Source organism: Lygodium microphyllum, chromosome 11 (genome assembly GCF_053477565.2).
Source record: "Lygodium microphyllum isolate KBCC chromosome 11, Lygodium_microphyllum_v1.1.10, whole genome shotgun sequence".
Lineage (NCBI taxonomy): Eukaryota > Viridiplantae > Streptophyta > Polypodiopsida > Schizaeales > Lygodiaceae > Lygodium > Lygodium microphyllum.
In genome coordinates, this window is record NC_141145.1 from 145,181,128 (window position 1) to 145,189,409 (window position 8,282).

The 8,282-nt window shown below is 44.1% G+C and overlaps 1 protein-coding gene across 2 annotated transcripts in view; it reads right to left on the bottom strand.

Moving 5' to 3' along the window:
* The window catches only part of LOC148029476 (uncharacterized), a 59,020-nt gene extending 54,891 nt beyond the window's left edge, over positions 1 to 4,129 (bottom strand). The window contains exon 1 of one of the 2 annotated variants that reach the window (XM_087688317.1): positions 3,992 to 4,129. The gene's annotated coding sequence lies outside the window, so the exon portion shown is untranslated. Of the gene's footprint in view, positions 1 to 3,873 lie in introns of both variants that reach the window. The other variant, XM_087688315.1, reaches the window with a different exon arrangement.
* Between the last annotated feature and the right edge of the window lie 4,153 nt (positions 4,130 to 8,282).

Here is an 8,282-nt window from a genome sequence, read left to right on the forward strand (position 1 = left end):
AAAATTGTTTTCTTTCTATACAATCATAGTCTTTATCTCTCCCCAATGCCCAACATTTAGAATCAGTGTTAACCTAGCATTTAATTTTAATGCTAAGATTAAAAGAAATACTAGCATTGAATATTAGCATAACAACTATTAGTAATCGTGTTTATTATGCCTTGTCATCTACTTCCTGTGTGAGCTTCACTCTGAGTCATACGAGGACTTTAAGAGCTTTGACCTATCTATCACTTGTTACAACGAAGAAGGTAGCTCATTCTAAAGCACTCAATTAATTGCATTTTAGTGTATTTTCTCCTCTCGTCGGGATTTTGTGTGTATTTCCCAAGCCAATTTATGCATTCTTCAACCTACCTTATCTACCAAACATGTTTTTTGAGATTCTTTTTTAGCATTTTTGACATTTCTACTAGCATTAAATGTTGATCGGTCATATTTTTCACCCTTGATTCCAAGTCGGCCAATTTTTGAAATATTTGGCTATTTATAGCCATTTTCCACCTGGCAGTTATATATATCATTTTTCCTACTTTCTTGGCAAGCGCCAACTTTTACTCAACAATTTGATGCAACCTTTCAAAGAGAAACTTCACCAAACCCTCTTAAGATTCAAAAGATAATCACTTTTTGGAAGAAAAACGCATTGTAGTGGTGATCCATACTTTTAATCCAACATAGACCACATCAAGATGAATACAATTCAAGCAAATGTTTGCATTGAATTGGTTGACTAGTATATTTGAGGTGGACACCATGACAACTTAAAACAAGCTTGATACAATGCAATGCAAAAACTTGAAATAGTATAATAAGAAGTTTTGAGATATCTTACTGCCAATAACTTTTTATCATCTAGTTCCTCTTCATAAGCAATTGAAAAAAGTATGTATATGGGCTACTTAAGGAAATCAAGGATTTTTACATAAGAAGTTTTGGGATGCCTTGCTATCACTAACTTCTTATCATCCAATTTCTCTTCATGAGCAAGTGAAAAAGTATGTATATAAGCACCGTTTATCCAATGTCTTGGCCTCTCTAGGGTGGCTCTTTGGACTCGCAAGGTAAGATAGCTATCACATCTAAAGTCTTGGTAGATTCTTGGACAATCAACATGCACCCATTGACTAATGCCCTGGTTTCTTTGAGGTGAAACACCTCAAGGTATATGCGAGTGTTGAGCTAAAAATGCATTAGCTTTACTTAAACAATCCCAAAACTTGCTTAATTAATGAAGAAGTCTTGTTTATTTAAAAGAAACATGATCCTAGTGGGTTTCTATGTCCCATAAGTACAAACCCACTTGGAAGAACCTAAACTTTCTATAAATATGTATGTTTCCCTCCATTCACTCCACAATCTCGTTTTTGCAGATTTCAAGTGTTACAACTTGCTGCCCACACCCCGTTCGCGGAGGACATCTCAATTGAAGCTGTCCATTGCCGTTTACATCAGTTGGCGCTTGATTTCCAGCCCTATTCTCGTAGTTTGGAGCTGATCCCAGCCAGGCGACCATTGTTCCTGCACAAACCTGCTACCGTACTGCCTGCCACATCATCTACAGCCTGCATTTGGCAGTTTCTCTCTCCTCCAGCTGTTGCCCACCTTCTACAGACTGTGGCTAAGCTGTCCAACCTACATTTGGTACTTGCAGGCTGTCTTGCCTATATTTTTACTCTCTCTCTTGCAAGGTGTCCTGCCTGCGTTTTTTGTCTTTCTCTTTCCTCACTGCTGTTTGCATCAGATCCAGCTTCTCACTGCTACGTTTGCTAGTGTTCGACATCCGGAGGCTGTCAAAAGATGACGTATCAGCGAGACAGTAGGATTGGCGGGGAGGAACACAAAGTGAACTTGGCAAACATGGAAAAAAGAAGAGAAGAGAGAAGAAACTCTAATGAATGGAATGATAAAGACCTGAATCATGGAGTGAATATAATACAAGGGAACAAGGGTGTCATAGTACAAGAAAGATGATGAAGACAGCCACGAACCACGAACCGCAATGTCCTCCTGAAGGGATGTGAGGGTAGTGGAGAGGCTAGAGAGAAAAGGTGACATACTGAATGAATCAACCGTAAGGAATGAATGAGAGAGTGGCCTATAAATAGGCACAGTCAATCTAGGATGGCGCCCCTTTTTGGGGCTACAAACCCTAAACGCAAAACGCAAAAACGCAAACTGCGGGTGAAGAGTGAAGGATTTCTCAACACCCCCTCTCAGGCCCAAAAAGGGGAACAAGAGAAAAGTGAGGTGGAGATGCAATGCTACATGCTGAAGAATGCTCATGTAGCAGATGCCACTTGGACGGTGTCCCTCGTGGAGAAATTGTTCACTTGCCCAAGCGCCCTAGTACAAAGATAATGAAAACATGCAATGCATAGGAGGAATGTCCGACTTTGTGTGGTGCCGAGAACCATAAGGATATGCCCGTACTCAATGTCGGGAGGTGGCTCCATGCTAGCCAAGTGACCAAGGCAAAAAAAGAAGAGGAGGAAGAAGATATAGAGGATCCCTAAGATCCAAGATTTCCACCGGAAAGGAAACCTGCAGTAAAGACCAATAGACATAGTAAATTAGAGAACCCAAACTCAACCTTGAGAAAAAAGCCACTAGCTCCGTGCATCCATGTTGGAAGGAATACGAAGACCTCGTCACCAAGTCGCTGCTGAACCTCCGAGATCCCGATCTAGGTGGTACTTGAAGATCCTGGGTATCAGTAGAAGAGATGACTAGTCGAAGACAACCACCCCAAGAAAGTAGAGGATGGGTGAAGAACATGTGGAGTAGGTTGCCCCTCTGAGATGGGAGGTGGAGGGGCCCCCGCTGAAGTCGAAGAAGAAGTAGATACCCCCTCTAAGGGCAAAGAAATAGCGTGGCACCATTGCATTGTATCTTGTGTGGGCATGACACCTTGCATCACCCTTTGCATTACCCCATGCATTGGCATTATATTCATCTACACATACATCTGTGCGCATTTATCCATTTTCGATCTTTTGGAGTGGTCGACTCTGGATCCACCATATTCATGGCATTTCTTTTAATTGTGTCCACACATTCTATGTTTTCTTAGTGCAAACCCTAGCATATCTTCACAACAGGCCATGGCCAAAATAAAGTAGCCCAAACTAAACATGCATAATGATGTAGGTAAGATTTTGGCAGGCTTACTTTGCTGCCTATATAAAGCTACTTAGAAACTAGAATTCATAAATACCAAAAAGAAAAGAGTTGAGAAACTTTACTGCCTACATAACACTACTTAGAAACTACAATTCGCAAATACAAAAAAGAAAAGAATTGAGAAGCCTAACAGACAGAAATGTGTAATTACTTTTTTCAACCTTGTCCTTAATGTTTAAGGCAGCCCTCTTGAGCACTAGCAGCTTGAGCAGCCACTGAAAACTGGGAAAGCTACAGAATAGGATGCATAATCTGGCAAGGGCTGCAGAACTCCTACTCAAACAGGTCTCTCTCACATATCAATAGTGAATCATACTCGTGTAATAACAACCGAGGTCAACAACTACAGAACTATGAATCGTGTAAAGCATTCATGTTGACCGTGTTTCGTCCCTCCCTCGATATGATGACGATTCTCTGAAGACCAAACCATACGAATTTCTGGAGCGAGACAAGAAATCCAAGGAAATCACTGGTTTGTTAAGCCCCTCCAAGGGCTGACCAACACACAATTTCGGGCCGGTTGGTCTGTTTGTTATCATAGCCATAGAGATCACACCATCACCAGAAATCATAGCATTAATCAACAGGCAACCTTGTTGCATATATCTAGATTGCAGCGTCCACGAGCTGAAAATTGAGACTAACAGAAAGAACAAACTAAATTACATTGATCAAATGGTAACCTACTATTTATCTCAGATTGCTCTGTCCACAATCTAAAAACTGAGATTTTCGGAACAGAAAACCTGCAAAAGGCATTGCAGAGGGAAACAATCAAAGATATCAGGGAAGTCGTATCATACACCTTAGAAGAGAACGACAGAAAAGCCCCGTCAAAGCAAGAAAAACGTGCCGCAGAGTCGATGACTTCGTGGCTTTATCTATATATTTCTATACTACTACATTATTATTTGAGCTCCAGGTTGGGGGGGTGTCAAAGCACCACGGAGTTCTCGAACCTAGCGCCCAAACGAAACCAAGGTGCCATTAATTGCTCACATCATGATTAGGGGTAGAGAACGTAGTCATTAATCTCTCACATTATTGGGTTAATCTCTCACATGATTGATGGTAGGGAGAAACGTGGTCTCTTTCCACCACCTCCTCCTCTCACTCTCACTCTCACTCATGAGCATCAAACAGAAGTAGGTAGTAGGACTATCAGCAGCATGCAGAGGGTCAAGCAGGTCAATCCTCTCTCTCTCTCACTCACAACGTATTTTTGTTTAGTCCTTTCTATCTCTCACGGGTCGACACACACTCTCTCTCACGCAGTCTCTCTCTCTCCCCAATCGAAGCCTCTCTAGCAATCTCTGGCAGTGGCACAAGTGACTCTCAGGTGGCACAGGTGACCGTGATCAACGACAAGGCATCGCAAAGGTCTCCAACGACATCATCGCGAAGGGAGAGAGAGTGTGTGTGCCATGTGGTGAACTGTCTCGCGGGGAGGTCGATGGTCTGTCCTCCATCAAGCAATCTCTCTCTCTCTCTCTCTCTCTCTCTCTCTCTCTCTCTCATAGTTCATGGGGGCCCTGCGGGGAGAGAGAGAGAGAGTGAGTGAGTGAGTTAGTACGGGGCCCTACTGGACGATCAAGTGCAGGATTGGCTGGTGGACTGGCTAGCAACGATCCCTAGCCGAGCAAGGCAATGGACTGGCAGCTGAGCGGGCGCGCAAGAGAGAGGAATCGAGGCCAATGCCCCTCATTTGGAGAGTGTTGTACCTCTGTGTCGCCATCAGCTGCCTCATCTAGAGGACGAGGAGGGGATGAGAGAGCGCGGTACCTCTGTCTTGCGGGAGAGAGAGAGAGAGAGAGAGAGAGAGCCTGTTCCCGCGGGCAGAGAGAGAGAGAGAGACTGTTCCCGCGCGTAGAGAGAGAGAGAGAGAGAGAGTGTGTGTGTGTGTGTGTGTGTGTGTGTGTGTGTGTGTGTGTGTGTGTAGATTAGTTAGGTTAGGTTAGTTAGTTAGCTAAGTTAGGTTAGGTTAGGTTAGTTAGTTAGTTAGTTGTTATAGTAGCTTAGGTAGGTTAGATTAGTTAGTTAGTAGCTTAGTTAGGTTAGGTTAGTTAGTTAGCTTAGTTGGTATCTTAGTTAGGTTAGGTTAGTTAGTTAGCTTAGTTAATATATTAGTTAGGTTAGGTTAGTTAGTTAGCTTAGTTAATATCTTAGTTAGGTTAGGCTAGTTAGTTAGCTTAGTTAATAGCTTAGTTAGGTTAGGTTAATTTTTAATTACTTAGTTGTTAGTAGCTTAGTAGGTTAGTGGTTAGGTAGGTTAGGTTAGTTTAGTTAGCTTAGTTAGTTAGTGGTTAGGTAGGTTAGGTTAGTGGTTAGGTTAGGTTAGTTTAGGTAATTGTAAAACGTGCATGATTGGTGGCAGGGAGAAACGTGGTCTCTTTCCACCACCTCCTCCTCTCACTCTCACTCATGAGCATCAAACAAGAGCAGGTAGCATGAATATCAGCAGCGTGCAGAGGGTCAATCAGGTAATCCTCTCTCTCTCTCTCTCTCTCTCTCTCTCTCTCTCTCTCTCTCTCTCTCTCTCTCTCTCTCTCTCTCTCAAGATGTATGTTTACCGTAGCACAAAGGATCGAAAATTTGAGCAGAAGTATGGGAAAAATGGAAGAAGGAGATAACCAAAAAGGTACAGGACAAAGGAAGGAAAAAGCGCCCCGGATGGAGATTAGACCCTGAAAATTTGAATGACAACCTCTTCATAAGGCTTCAGTGTCACCTCAAGAAAAGAAAAGAGTAAAAGCGTGCCATTAAATATGAAGGCGCTCCCAAATCCTTGTAAAAAGAGCGCCGAGCTCACTCCTATGCAAATTGTATGCATTAGTGAGAATGGGATAAGTTAGAACGGTGGAAAATAGGAAAAGAGGGCCTAGGCTAATGGCCACCCATGTAAAAAGTGGGGATGACCGCCCAAAAAGTAGGGCACGTATATAAAGTTCAAAAGTGAATGAGAAGCTCATTCTTATGTGTGGCCAAAAGTGGGTCTCCTTTTCTTCTTCTTCTTCTTCTTCTTGCTTGAGCTTGTGCTTGAGAGAGGGGGTGTGAGAGTGTGAGGGAGTGAGTGTGTGAGGGTGAGGGACCAAGGAGGAGAAGCTCTCCATCTTCTCCTCTCTTCTTCTCTTCTCTTCTCTTGTCTTGCTCGCGGAGATGGAGCTTGGAGCGTGGAGCTTGAGGATGGAGATTGCTTGAAGCTTGCACTTGGATCGTGGAGCTACCGGAGTGCGCGGGAGAGGAGGTAACTCGATCGGCACGGAGGATAGCTCATTACACCCGTAAGGTAGGCATTGTGCGTCGGCTATGTGAGAGGTAGCCATGGTCACTCAGCTTGAAACGCTTGACCAATAAGCGGTCCGTAGGTCTCGGGGTAGAGCTCCGTAGCCCCCCTCCATTTTGGTTCCGTTGTTGCCGAGACCGAGGAATCGAGCCTTGAGCGCCGCGCGCATCGAATCGAGCATAGAAGTAGGGTTTGCAGCCCGAACTGGTGCTTGAGATAGTTAGGAGATTTAGGAGGTTTTGATCCTTGGAGCAAGTAAGTATTTTGATTTGTTGTTGAATATTAGAGTAGGACCATCCATCTCCATCTCTGTTTTTATTTTTGTTGCATTAGGTTAAGTTTAGGATAGGAAAAAGAAGGAAAACAAAAGGGTTTGCTGCTGTTGGAGATAGGAAAATAGGGGCACAGATTCAGACTTCTGGCTGGAAGAGTGTGCGGGATTAATTTCTGAGTTTACAGCAGGCTGGGATGGGGCAATAAGAGGCCAGGGAACCAAGAACAACACATTTGACATTCTGCCTTTTGAGAAGAGAGTGAGCTCGAGAGCCAGGGGGAGATCGTGAAGTGCTGATCGATTCAAGCGCCACATCGCTTCAAGGTATGCCAGGCAGTTTCCTTTATTGCTTTGCACTTATTTGGAGGGCACGGCAAGATTCCGTGGAGTAGGCGTTGACCCTGAGGCATCGCGCGCAACCCGCGGACCGTGGTCCGCACCGTCGGACCAGTTTGTTTGAGTCCTAGAATAGGACTCTCCGATTTCTGGAGTCGGACCGCCTGACTTCGAAAATCGGACCACTTATCCGATAAGATCTCCAGAGTTGGACTAGCCCGAAAATCAGACCACTTATCCGATCCGATCTTTAAAGTTGGACCAGCCGTTCGATTGTTATAATCGGATCCGATGTCAAAGTCGGACCATGTATCCTAGTTCCGGACTTGGACCACTTGACCCATTGTAGTAGTCGGACCTCCCCTATCCGACTAGGGAAATCGGACCAAAGTAGAATTTGACCACCATTCCTAGTGTGAAACTTGGACCAGCCCATCTGATTCCCAGAATTGGACCAATTCACCAGAACTTTAATAGAAGGTTTTTAAACTTGTCCCACAATCCTGGCCACCTTGGTCACATCTCTGATCCCCCAGGGAACCCAGTTTAGTCTTAGAAGCCAAAGGCCAGACAGGATGACCGAGGATTCACCTCGAACAGCTAGACACTGAGCAGATCAAATTTAGAATTTGATTTGACGTTCAGCGACTAGCCAACCAACCAACCTTGAAGCAGAATAGAGAATATAGCAGGGTCTTTTAGTAAAACTTTAGATCAGCCAGAACCTGCGCTTAGAGCCACATCAGGCTACGAACGTGAGGGGTAGAGTGGAGTATGCATTGAGCATTTCATGCATCTGCACCTCACCTTTTGATTTCATCACCTAAGGTGCACTACAAGAAAAGGAAAAGCATGTTTTCGCACTAAGCACTAGAAAGCACAAAGCACAACTTGTGAATAAGATTGACGACTACTTCTAATAACAAGGAGCTCATCAGGAGACATAATAACATCAAGGAACCCACTACTAGGAGAAGATCCCAAAGAATAGTTGGCTACCTGAGAGCCCCATCAGTAGGACCCTAAGAGGACAGGAAGATTCGGAAGGCGACAACATAGAGGATCGGATGCTGTCGGAGATTCTCAAATTGATTGACAATCTTTGTGGAGCTGGAAGTCGGAGCAATGTCAGGATCACAAGGCGGACAAGGAGAGGACCGACTGGACTTGGGAGAATTCCTAGTCATAGTGCAAGAGTTAGTC